This window comes from Cynocephalus volans, chromosome 12 (genome assembly GCF_027409185.1).
Source record: "Cynocephalus volans isolate mCynVol1 chromosome 12, mCynVol1.pri, whole genome shotgun sequence".
NCBI lineage: Eukaryota > Metazoa > Chordata > Mammalia > Dermoptera > Cynocephalidae > Cynocephalus > Cynocephalus volans.
In genome coordinates this window covers 40,095,823-40,110,409 of record NC_084471.1, presented here as the reverse complement: position 1 = coordinate 40,110,409, position 14,587 = coordinate 40,095,823, and positions in this window count along the sequence as shown.

Below are 14,587 nucleotides of genomic sequence, written 5' to 3'. Positions count from 1 at the left end.
AGTACAGAGAATCTACTCAGATTATGAAATTGGAGTTTTCTGCCTTAGTTCGGTAATTTGGAATTTATGTGGTAGTTTCTTGCAGCTTGTTTATGCTTCAGAAACTCATACTCTTACAGAAAGAAAGTTCCTCATATTCTTTAAGCTTTAAATCAGTCCTAGCAGAATCTCAGCAGTGGATAGAAATAGATAAAGTCTAAAGATAAACAAGCACATTTTTTTTCTGTAACTATGAGCAGAAATAACCTGAAAAAAATCCTATGAATAAAAATTACAAGCATATTAAGATATTCACATTTCCCCAAGATAATTTCTTTAGGGCATTATAATTTGCATTTGACCATTTACCTCTGAGGATTTCTACCTAAAGTTTATTAACCTAACAATCAACTTGCAGCAAGCTGACAGTATTGTTTGCTCTATTGGCAGTCATTTCATTCTTAATAAATCCCTAATAAATCATTTTCTGTAATTGAAAATATTATCTAAACCCACACAAAACTCAAGTTTGTATACTGGGAAAATATTTTTTATATTGCTTTTAGCTATTGAAATATAATTTATATACAAAAAAATTGCACACATGCCATTTGTCCAAACTCTCATAAGTTTGATACCTGTGATACCATGATCATAACCAAGATAATAAATATATCTATCGCCTCCAAGAATTTCCTTGAGTTCTTTTGTGGTTTTTGCTTTTTGTTTTTCTGTTGTTTTTGCTTTTTGTTTTGTTTTGTTTGTTTCATAAGAACAATTAACATGATATCTACCCTCTTAAAATATTTACAATGCACAATACCATGTTGTTAACTATATGTAGTATATTGTATAGCAGATCTCTAGAACTTATCTATCTTGCATAACAGGAACTTTATACCCATTGAAAAACAATCCCCCTTTTCTCACTCCTTTGCAACCCCCCAACAATTACCTTTCTACTCTCTGCTTCCATGGGTTTGTCTAGATTTTTGTAAGTATATCTTTTGTTTGTTTGTTTTTTGTTGGCTATGAATATTCATGGGGTACAAAGCTGACTGTCACCACTCATGCCAAAGATGTGAATGGAAATAGGGATACCTGCACTCCCATGTTCATTGTAGCTTTGTTTGCAATAGCTAAGATATGGACCCAACATAAATGTCCACTGACAGATGATTGGATAAGGGTTTGACTAGTTTAGAGACCTCCTGTAAGTGGAATCATGCAGGACCATTTTCTGTGACTGGCTTATTTTACTTATCAAAATGTTCTCCAGGTTCATCCATGTTTTCACAAGGATAGAGTTTATTTCTTTTTTAAAGATGGGTAACATACCATTCTATGTACATACCACACTTTTTTTATCCATTCACCTGTAGATAAACATTTGGGTTATTTCCAGATCTTAGTTTTTGTAATGCTCTGATAAACATGAGAGTGCAGGTATTACTTCAAGATCCTGACTTCAGTTCTTTTAGATTTGGCCATAATAGTGTGAAACTAGAAATCCATAACAAGAGGAAAATTGGAAAACTCATCAATATGTGGAAATTAAGCAACACACTCCTGAATATCCAACTAGTCAAGAAGAAATCAGAAGGAAAATCAAAAAATATCTTCAGAAAAATGAAAATGAATACACAGCATACCAAAATTTCTGGGATCCCTGCAAAAGCAGTACTAAGAGGGGGGTTTATAGAGATAAGTGCCTACATTAAGAAAGAAAAACAATCTCAAATAAACAACTTAACTTTATATCTCAAGGAACTAGAAAAAGAATAAACTGAGCCAAAAGTTAATAAAAGGAAGGAAATAAAAAGAAAATTAAAGGCCAATATCCTTGATGAACATAGATGCAAAAATCCTCAGCAGAATATTAGGAATCAGAATACAGCAACACATGAAAAAGATTATACACCATGATCAAGTGGAATTCATCCCAGGGATGCAAGGATGGTTCAACATAGGAAAGTCAATTAACATGATATATCACATCAATAAACTCAAGGACAAAAACCATATGATTATCTCAATAGATGCTGAAAAAGCATTTGACAAAATTCAACATTCCTTCATAATAAAGATTCTCAACAAAATAGGTATAGAAGGAAAGTATCTCAACACAATAAAAGCCATCTATGACAAGCCCACTGCCAGTATCATTCTGAATGGGGAAAACCTGAAGGCTTTTCCCTTAAGAAAAGGAACTAGACAAGGATGTCCACTCTCACCCCTTTTATTTAACATAGTACTGGAGGTACTAACCAGAGCAATCCAGCAAGAGAAAGAAACAAAGGGCATCCAGATTGGAAAAGATGAAGTTAAACTGTCCCTATTTGCTGATGATACTATATACAGAAAAACCTAAAGACTCTATAAAAAAAACTCCTAGAGTTGATTAATAATTTCAGTTATATTGCAGTATACAAAATAAATGCCCCCAAATCAGTTGCATTTATATTCTCCAATAATGAGCTAACAGAAAGAGAAATCCAGAAAGTAAAATCATTTACAAAAGTCACACACACAAAAAATAAAATAGCTAGGAATCAATTTAACCAAGGAGGTGAAAGATTACTACAATGAGAACTACAAACCACTATGGAAAGAAAATAAAGAAGACACAAAATGATGGAAAGACATTCCATGTTCTTGGATTGGGAGAATAAACATTGTAAAAATGTCTATACTACCCAAAGCAAACTACAGATTCAATGCAATCCCCATCAAAATACCAATGACATTCTTCACAGAAATGGAAAAACAATCTCAACATTCATATGGAACAACAAAAGACCATGAATAGCCAAAGCAATCCTGAACAAAAAACATAAAGCTGGAGGCATAACACTACCCGACTTCAAATTATACTACAAAGCTATAGTAAACCAAACAGCATGGTACTGGCATAAAAATAGACACTCAAACCAGTGCAGCAGAATTGAGAACCCAGAAATCACCCCTCAGGCTTATAGCCATCTGATACTGGACAAAGATAGCAAAAATCTACCTTGGGGAAAAGATTGCCTCATCCACAAGAGGTGCAGAAGAATGAAACTAGATGAATGAAGAATGAAACTAGATATGTACCTCTCACCATATACTAAAATCAACTCAAAATGGATTAAAGACTTAAGTATAAGATCTGAAACTGTAAAATTACTAAGGGAAAATATAGGTGAAACACTTCCGAAACTAGGTCTGGGCACAGACTTGATGAACATAAGCCTGAAAGCACAAGCAACTAAAGAAAAAATACAAATGGGACTATATCAAACTAAAAAGCTTTTGCACAGCAAAGGAAACAATCAACAGAGTGAAATGACAACCTACAGAATGGGAGAAAATTTTGCTAACTATGCATCCAACAAGGGATTAATAACCATAATATACAAGAAACTCAAGCAATTATACAGTAAAAAAGAAAATAGCCCAATTAAAAAATTGGCAAAGGAGCTGAACAGACATTTTTCAAAGACATACAAATGGCCAACAGGTACATGAAAAAATACTCGACATCACTAGTCATGAGGGAAATGCAAATTAAAACCACACTGAGATGTCATCTCACCCCAGTTAGACTGGCTATAATGAAAAAGAATGAGAATAACAAATGCTGACAAGGATGTGGAGAGAAGGGGACACTCCTACACTGTTGGTGGGACTGTCAATTAGTACAACCACTATGAAAAACAGTATGGAGTTTTCTCAAAGAACTACAGATAGATCCTCCATATGATCCAGGAATCCCATTTCTGGGTATACACCCAAAGGAATGGAAATCCAAAGGGATACCTGCACTCCCATGTTCATCGCAGTTCTGTTCACAATAGCCAAGATATGGAACCAACCTAAATGTCCATCAATGGATGATTGGATAAGGAAAATGTGGTATATATACACCATAAAATACTACCCTGCCATAAAAAAAAATGAAATTCTCCTGTTTGCAACAACATAGATGAGCTTGGAGAAACTTACACTCAGTGAAATAAGCAAAGCACAGAGGGATAAATGCCATATGTACTCTCTCATATGTGGGAGCTAAGAGAGGAAGAAGGAAGGAAAGAAAGTCCACGGTGGTGCGATGGACTTGCAGAGGGAGAGAACATACCTAAGGATACAAAGTGGAGTTGGGAAAGGGGGTTGGGGAGGGAGGTCAGGGATAATTGAGGGGATAATTGGGTGGGGGACATGGGATGTAATCACAATTTGTGTATGGACATGCTACCAGTACGGATCTGGCCATTACATGTTAGGCACGAGTCGTGACAATTTGCTTTGTACCCCATGAATATTAATAACTAACAAAAACAAAACAAAACATTTAAAAAAAGGAAAACGAAATAAATGAAACAGAGATTAGAAAAAGCCATAGAAAATATCAGTGAAACTGACTTGATTTTCTGAAAAGATAAACAAAATTGAAAAAACTTCAATTTTAGAAAAATAGAAAAAAGCCTCAAATCAATAAAATTAGAATGAAAAGAGGAGACATTATAACTGTTACCACAGAAATACAAAAGATTATGAGAATGCTATAAACATTTATATGTTAACCTCAATCCTTCTCAAAAAAATTTTATATGTAAGAAATTTATATTTAAAGCTGACCTCTAATTAAAAATCCAAAAGGTAGTTTTAAAATCATTGTTTCTTTTAGAACTTCTTTAGGAGAACAAAAAAAGTAAGTCCTACTTCCAGTTCAAAAATAACCTTGTCCCCAAACTACATAGAAGTGAGTGTGGTATGTACACAGAATGGAATATTAATCAGCTTTTAATTTATAAAAAATTAAAAATTTTTTAAAAAGAAAGAAATTTTGTCCCTTGTTACAACATGCATAATACTGGAGGACATTTTGCTAAGTGAAATAAGCCAGTCACAGAAAACAATACTACATGATTCCACTTATAGGAGGTCTCTAAAATAATCAAAATCATAGAAGCAAAGAAGAGAAGGTGAATGCCAGGGGGCTGTCAATGAGGGGGAAATTGAGAAATGGGAAATTGTTTTTCAATCAGTATAAAGTTTCTGTTATGCAAGATGGATAGGTTCTAGAGATCCGCTAGACGACATCAACATAGTATCTATACTTAACAATATGTAAACAAATATATATTTGTTTCACCTTATTTGCAAAAAGCTACTTGCATTTCATCTTTCAAACCACTCAAAAAGATATGTCTCCTTCATCTAAAGAGAATTAACTGTTGTAATGTCCCACTAGTTCATGCAATATAGTATGGCTATGAGATGTGCTATATTGTTTGTCTGGCTGAATAAACCTGGGAGAAATTAGACAGACAGCAGAGGGTTGTACTTGGGTACTATTGTTTATTAAATTCATTGCACTCTTTCTTTCAGTACCACAGGTAGGAAAAAAAAAAAAACACCTGTATTCACAGTCAATAATATAGACTGCTATCTCCTATCCCTCCAGAGGTATATAATGAAATGATCTGCATCAGAATTTGATTCCTCACACTTCCTCAGTGGGTGACATTTCTTTTGCATTCATAAACTTAATAAAAAGAGAAAATTCTTTACTAAAGTATATACTAACTCAACAAAAATGTATCAGAAAGTATATTTCACAATATATTGAAGTTATCCGTATGTGAGACATGAGATCCTGCTGTTAGCCTCGGCATCCTGCACATTGCTGCATATAATTAGCATTCGGTGAATGTTAGTGGAATTGAAAATGATCCACTACAACTCATCACATTTCTAAAGCAAGATCAAGATACAGGAAAAAGGATAAGATTTGGAGTCAGTAAGTTTAAGTGCAAGATCTGATATTTACCAGTGCGATGTCAAAAAAGTCACTTGAGCTTACTAAATCTCAATTTTCTCTTACGTTAAAGGAGGATAAGAATGACTTTCCAACAAAATTACTGGGAGAATCAAAAAATATAAAAGAATATGAAATTTTTTTGTAAAATACAATGGCCAAATACTCTTGAAAGTAGGTAGGTTATAAATAAAACATCAAAAAATTTAATCAACCAAGATGCTGCAAAAATTCTAATTAGCATTACTGTGTCACTGATATTTGCCTTCCATCGTGCCCTAGAATAAGCATTACTTCAAACAACAGTTAATTGGATTAAATAACTGAGTAACACTGGCACCACAAGATTGCACTACAATTAAATAACATAGAAATACTCCTAGATTAATTATTCATCCTCTCATTGCAATTGGTTCATCATTGGCAATTCTTCTGTGTAATTTACTTTCATTCATAGGACATTAGCGTAACACAAGACAAAAGATTTCCATTTATTAGTGAATATGTACTAAATTATGGTGAAATCATGTTTTGATTACGTTATGTTTAATTTTAATTTAATGTTGATCTTGTACATCTTACCTATGGGGTTGACAGAAGAATCTGAGAGAAAGGGAAATATGTAATGCAACAGTTTGGAAAGATGGAGGGTTTGGTAGCAACGAGGGAATGAATAATAAATAAGATGAAGGGATTACGGATGGTACAAATGACACAGTAGCAAGAATACATAATAGCAATGAAATACATATTTAAAAAAATATTACTTCACATTCTACCTTTCAAGAAAATGTTAATATAAGCAGCTAATTAGGTTTGAACTAGCTAAACCCACTGTGTAGAAGCTGTTTTCCTGAGAATCTTCTGCCAAGTAAATATTGTTTGTAAGTAAAACTGGGCACGGAGAAAATTGCAACACTTCAAAAACCTCCAACAGCCCTCACATGTGAACCATATTTGAAGGCTACCTTAATGTTTGACGCTTTTTCTAGAAATTATCTTTAAATACTGTTTATAAAATATTTCATTTTCACTATATACTGAATCAGGAAAAACACCTATCATTATAATCATCTTTGCATTTATTACGCTTCGATATTTTCTTCAAAAAATTGTAGCTTCAGATTCCATATGGCTGGTCCCCTGTTTTTAGTTTGCTGTACTCCTGAACCTCTGTGTTCATTCAATCACAAGGTCTTCCCAGTTCCACCTCCGGTATTTTCAATCTGTTTACTCAGCTGGGCTCTCTGCTTTAATTTTATCACTTTTCCCAACCCGATGCATCCTCCAAAGCGCAGCTAGAGTAAAATAATCTTTTGACTACCCAGATCTGAGTATCTTAACCCCAACTTAAAGTCTCCTAGCAGTTGCCTACTGGCTTCAAGACAGAATCCAGACTTTTTCTAAAGCTTTATAACCATTTCCCTTTTCTCTCTCCATTTCCTCTCACATACTCCCAAGTCCCACCCTATATCAACACATATATTCTATGCTTCAGTAATACTTCATGCTCTTCTAAACCCCTGAGCTTCTACACATACACTTTCCATTGCCTAAAATTCTCTTTCCCTATTTTGTCTAGCTAACTCCTCATCCATCAGGACTCAGCTTAGTTGTCACATTCTCCAGGAATACTGAAAATTGGAATAGACTTCCTGCCTGTGTGCTCTCCTCTCACCCCAGTTAGGTCCTATTTACCACACTATCTCCAGTCAAACAGAGAGCCAGTAAAATAAGCAGTTAACAAAAAGACATGGAAAAAATAAATGATGAAGAACTAAATATTTTAACCAAGATTAAGTGATGTGTATAACCAGTCAAAATGTAATTCTCATCACATCTTAACCTAGAAAATTTATAAATCACTTTCTAAACTCACTACTCTATAGGATTGCCTAATGATAAAATAAAAAGATAAAGTGAAGCTTTCTTTTATGGGAGAAACAGGTCACAATGCTTGTTAAATATGTAAAAGAACTGTTTATGATGCTGAGTTAATGCAGCCAACGTGTTGACAGGATTTTAGTGTCAAATGGACATTAAGGAAATAAAATACATAGTTCAATGGACAGCTAAGAAAATATGGTTTATAAATTAGTATTAATCTGAGTGAACAGGAAATATGTTTTTAAAAACTTGAAACTTGAAGCCAAACAAATCTAAGATCAAATTCTAATTCTATTAGTTATTGGCTGCACAGCTTTGGAGGAAGGAAGCTCTTTTTTGTGTGTGTGTGTGTGTGTGTGTGTGTGTGTGTGTGACTGGTAAGGGGATCATAACCCTTGGCTTGGTGTCGTCCACAACCCGCTCAGCCAGTGAGCGCACCAGCCATCCCTATATAGGATCCAAACCCACGGCCTCCACGCTCCCAGCACCGCTGCACTCCCAGCGCCGTACTCTCCCGAGTGAGCCACGGGGTCGGCCTGGAAGGAAGCTCTTTGATCCTTTGTTCCCTCATCACTGAAGTGAGAATGGTAGTAACACATCCTCCTAGGAAAATTTGAGAAATATTGAATGTTTTGCTTTTTTAAGATCATAATACAGTATCTGGCACAAAGTGGAAACTCATTCAATGGTAGTTAATATTATGGGATAGTGTCATAAACAATATCACTATGAATTATGGTTATGAGATAAAACCTCATGTAGAAAGCAATATTTTATCTGGATTTTGAAGGTGAGTAAACACTGGGAAAGTGATAGAGACAAGATGGTCAGGCTGGATTTACACTTCGTTCACACCTTTAGTAAGAAACATTTATTACAGACTACCTTGTACCATTGTTATTTGTGAGTAACAAATTTCCTCCACTACCTTGCCAATTTCTAGAAGAAAAGGAGAGTACTTCTTGTATTTTGACCGACTCTGCTAATACCTGGCAATTAGTAGGCCCACAATATTTCATTGCTGTTAGATTTAAATAGCTGTGTTGGTGACTCCAAAGAAAAGAGTTGAACTAGTAATTGAAGAGAAGTTAGTTTGAGTGAGGCTCCATTGCAGAGGGCCTTCAAAGCCAGACAAAATATATATGCTCAATTTCATTAAAGGTCTTAAAATAAGCCCTGAGTAACTGGTAAATTACACAATAAAAAAAATCAAATCTTCCTTATTTAATGCACAAATTTCAAGAAATTCTAAATAGAACTCAATAAGATTTTTGCATAGAATAGGATGATGATTTTAAAGGTCGCATAGAAGAAGAAACATGCAAGGATTAGCAGTAATTTTTAAAAAATGCTGAGAGGAAGAAAATACAATTAGATATTAAAATTTGTCATATACTACATATAATCAAAACCATATGATATAGATAGATGGAATAGTGTAAAGCCCAGAAACAAATCCAAAAATGGATTATTTCAGCCCCATTCTGGAAGACTCGGAAGATCAGGGACTAAAGAAACCTCTTATATATCTCATCCTGCACATTGTCTGAAAAGATAGATGACTTGAGGTAAGGAGCTATACCATTATTATACAATTATTGGGCTATGGTTAATGATCACGGACTTGGAAGAAATAAGATTAAAGGCTTGTGACTAAGAACATTAGGGAAGAAATGCTCAACAAAATACTTCCACAGTGGAGTAGATCATTAATAATCTTTTGGATATGTTTATCCACTCTAGATGTAGGTTAGTCTCCTTCCCAGCAACCAAGAGCTTGCTCAGAGAGCTCAGAAACAAGGTGGGTGGCCACGGATGCATAGACACAGAGTATGAATGGACAAAACAGCATGGAATTGCTTTTATAAAGACTGACTGATCTGTCTCCCACCTTTGTTACCCAGTTTTTCAGAAGTGGTGACGAAATCTAGTCCCTCAGCATGCTTCAATGAAATCAGCCAGATAGATGATGGCAGATTGACTACACTGGGCCCTGCCCATCGTGAGGAAGGCAGTAAAACACCTTCATGGAAATAGACATTTATTCCGCATTTGAATTTGCTTTCCTTATTCATTGTGTTTCTGTCAGAACCACCATCTGTGAACTTACTGAATGCCTAATGCACAGACATTTTATCCCATACAACACTACTTCTATCAAACAAATGGAAAAAGACATTGGTAAAGGGCTAATGCCCATGAGATTTATTGGTTTTATCACCCATAAAACAGTGGAAAGTCCTAGTGAACACTCAGTTATGTTCCCAGTTCGAAGAAAATATGTCAAGAGACTGCTACTCTTACTAACTCTTAGTGACTACTCACTCTATACTTCTAAAAGAATTAGATTCTCAATAGAAACATCTTAGACAGGAGATTCATTCAAGCCTATCTCAGACACCAAACACTAAGCATAATGTTAAGTCTATTTTAAAGGTGAGAAAACAAGCTCATGGAACATAAGTAACAGAGGTGATATGTCCTTGAATGCAGATTGGAACTCACGTGTATTTTATTCCAAAGCCCATGATTTTCTAGTGTGCAATGTCGGAAGAAAGTTAACTAATCTCCTTACTGAAGAAATGTCTACAAACATGTAAAACACACTAAAGTATAACAGAAGTTGTGTCTTCTTCAAAGAATGTCTCAGAGTGGTAAAATGGCATTGTAGCAAGGTGCTGAGCATAAAAATTTTTAAGTAAATACATTTCTTGTTTATTCCTTTGTGTATTCTCTATATGTCTTCTCTAAATGTAAGTGCCCTGAGAACAAGAATTTTATCTATCTCATTCACTGTTATAGCCCCAGTTCCTCAAATACTATATAGCACTTGACAAATACTCCATAAATATATGTTATATTAATAAATGACTGAAGCAAAACCCTAATGGTTTCCAGTCAACTACCTACCAACCTTGCACAGATTCCATCCTTCTACAAATTAAGGTTCAAAGAGTAAATGCCCAAGGGGCTCTTTGGTGCTTAATAGACCAACATCATCCATCTGATGTTAGATGCAGTTGAAGGACTTCCTGGTTTGAGTAATGACTATATATGAATATTTAGGAAAATGAATCTGAGATCAATAGAAAGCACTGAATATTCAAAGACTAAGATCCTATTACTGACTGTCCCTAGTAAGCTGTGAGATCTTGAACAGGTAACTCAATGAGTTGGGTTTTGTATTTCCTCATCTGCAGAATGAGCAAGTTTAGGAAGTTGATCTATAGACTAACTCTGTAATCTAAACGTCAATGACTCTAAGAGTAAAATTGTTGACTGCTTGCAATTGTTTTTTCAGAAGACGGGGATATTTTTACTTACCTATAATTTAACATATCAGCACTTTAGGGGATAGGACATGTTTATTTGCATCTTAGTTTTTATTTTATATAAAAATCTATAATATAATATAAAAATATATTATATAATGTGAAAGTAAAAAATACAATCATAGAAAATACTAGAAAACATGTCAAATTGAATTGCATCAACTAAGATAACTTTTCTTTTTTCTTAGTATATATTTTAGGTGTATATTTTGTAGTTTTCATCGAAAAATTATTTCATAACAAAACTACTCGAGATATTTAATTTTACATTAAAGATGAATTAAGGAGCATTTATTGCATAGTAGCAGTAATCAAGGTCTTTTCTATACATCTTAGGGAATAGAATATATTCACTTCTATAGACAAAGAGCTTAATAACTTATTAAATTTCTAAATTGATAAGTTTTAAAGGTCCATGGCATCCAATATTTTAAACTAATTAAAACTACATAGGAGATATTTTGTTTTTACTGACTTTTAAAAAATCCCTGATTACCATGCCAGATGCCACGGTTCTTCAGTCCTGATGAAGACTCCCTGGTGTTAATGTCCTTTCAGCAGTTGTTGCCAAAGAACTGAAGCAGACTGTGCAAGGCTGCATAATCATATGATTTCACTCCTCTTGAGAACTTATTGCTACAAGAAAAATCAACAGCTTTGATTAAAAAAAAAAAACAGTTTACAATAATAAAATATCTGGATAATGACACATTTTAAAGGCAGGTCAGTGGTATGGTGCCACATGTCATTCTAGTTTTGAAGCCTGTACTTCAATTTCTTCTTGTGCATTTTATTATTCTGGGACAAGAAAGGTCTACAGCAGCCAGGCTAAAGAGAGAGATTCTTTGGTAAGTGCAGGTTGTATTTGTGGAAATTATTAAATGAAAGTGGAAGATAAGAAAACTTAAATTGCTTGAGCCACTTTATTTTTTAATTTAGTTTTCACATCGCTTTAGGTTACATATTCACTAATTAAGGTTATCATAAACAAGCATGGCCATGAGTCAGCCAATGAAACAGCATGTTTCCACCTAGATACAGAGAGTTAGAGCAACCTATTACATAAACTGTGCCACTTAATCTAAAATGGCCAACTATGGGAGATATTGTTAATTCCCTCCCAGTATCCATTCTTCCCTCTTTCCTTGCTAACAGAGCCATGATTTTAACTAGGGAAGCCATGTCACATCCTGGTTATAGATCATGATAATCAATCATCACCGTACATTTCCCTGATCTTCCAACCTCCCTTGAAGCTAAGGTGGCTATGGAACCTGGCTCTGGTCAAAGAGATTTAAGGAAAAGCCTGCTAAAGGAGTTTCTGGAAAAACTTTTCCTTGCCCAATAAAAAGGGATATATGTACCTATCATGACTCTTTTCCCTTCCACCATTATCCTACATAATCTTTTTTGTTGTTGTTCAAGAGGGAACAATCATGAGATTTCCCAAAGAACAACAAACACTGGTTCCTATAACTTAGTAGAGTCCCTGAACCAACTTCAGCCACCATTTACTTCCAGAACTCTTACTATGTGTTGGGTCTGCTGCCTGCCGACCTGAACAGCCCTTAGCCTCGTTCCTTTTGGTGGGCAAGCGAACGGCCAGGGATTCCTCTTTCCCTCTGGTCCCCTTTAAGGAGACGGGGGAAGAGAGCCGTGTAGAGAGGTGAGCACAGCCGCTGGCCCCAAACCAGCCCGGTTAAAGGACACTCAGACACAGCAGGGGTTCTGTCGAGCAGTTTCGTTTATTATCACACAAGCACTTGCTTTTATAGGCAGATGGGGAGGGGAGGTTTTAACATAATCCAATCAGCTTAACGGTCAAGAGCATGCATCCTGTCTCAATGCCTAGCTATTGCAACAACGCAGTGTTCACGAGTGTGGAAGCACGTATTTGGCCAATAAGGGCTAAGGCAAGGTTCCCACAGACACTCCCGCCCTACTTCCTCTCGGCGCCATCTTAGGCGTCCAAGTTAATACGCCCTTGTGAGCCATAATGGCGCCACTTGTAATGTCAAGGTGGCATTAGTTTTTAAGGCCTGACATCTCCCCCTTTTTGTTTTAATAAGGCAGCTGGAGGTGGCTAACCTTCCCAGCCTTGCCTCCATTCCCTCTGGTGGCTGTGCCTGTCTTAGGTTGTTTCCCTCTGGAAATCTTTCCCGTCGTTGACTATCCAGCCAAGTGGGGGTGGGGCAGAGCCTTACAGATTGGCGTTGATTTTTTAAAGGGCCATATTGACCCAAGGGCTGTCAGGGCTTTCATTATGGGGGACCTCCTCTACCACCTGGGTGAGCATTACGAGAGAAGTGGTGTTGCGCCTTAGAAGGGACACAACCTGGCGAATGGCATAAGGCCCCAAGATGATCAAGACAAGGAAAATGGCTAGGGGGCCCGCCAGGGAGGACAGCAGGGTGGTGAGCCACGGGGAACTTGAAAGCCAGCCTTGGAAGCAATTACTATTGGCTTCTCGCTCTTTTATTGTTTGTTTCTTTGCGCTTTTCTAGCCCTTCTCTAAGCTTAGCTAGGGAATTCTTGACCACTCCAGAGTGGTCGGCATAGAAGCAACACTCTTCTTTGAGAGCGGCACATAGCCCTCCTTGTTGTAGAAATAGCAGATCCAATCCGCGTCGGTTCTGTAGCGGGTTGTATGACCTCCCAGGTTTGGTTGGCTGGCTCGTGGGGACCTCCCCCGGTGGCAGAGGCCCCTGTCCTTGTTGACCCGAGGAGGACGGCCACTTAGAGCATCCACAAAGGGTTCATAATGCAGTCTGAAACATACAAACAATAAACTCCTCAGGGTCCTCAGTACCCTGGGTGTCTGGCAAGAACTTAAGATTTTTGGCTGGGACCCATATAGGGGTTGACTCACTGAGGGGGAGGACACAACCAAACCCTCGACCCATAGTTAGTAACGGGTCAGGGCCCCTCCACTGGTCTGTTAAGGGGTCTTTCCACCGCACTTGGACTTCCGGGTGCAGTGGTTGAGCTGACCAGTGTTTCTGGAAGGCAGACAGGGGTTCATTTTTGGAAAAATTTAGGATGTTTAAAGTTAGGAGTGCCTGTCCCAACTGCTGATGAGGGCTGGTGACTCCCCCTTTTTGTTTTAATAATTGATTTTTTCGGCATGGGTGATGCCGTTCAACAATGGCTTGTCCTTGGGGGTTATAGGGAATTCCTGTAGTATGTTTAATGTTCCATGGTATTAAGAATTCTTGTAAGGCTTTGCTAGAAAAACAAGGCCCATTATCTGTTTTAATTTGTGCTGTCAGCCCTAAGGTGGCAAAACACTGTAGCAGGTGATTTTTTGCATGCTTGGCAGCTTCACCTGCGTGTGCTGTGGCCCAACACATGTGTGAATAGGTGTCAACGGACACAAAAACATATTTGAGTTTCCCAAAAGGTGGGAAGTGAGTTACATCAGTTTGCCACAGCACATTAGGCTTGAGTCCCCTAGGATTGACCCCTGGCGGTTGTAAGGGGGGTACTTGCAGATAAGGAAGGCATGACTTGCATGTGTGTACAATCCTTTTTAGCTGTGAAAACCTGGCATGTAGACCTCGTCAGTTTACATGAGTTAAAGTGTGCAGTT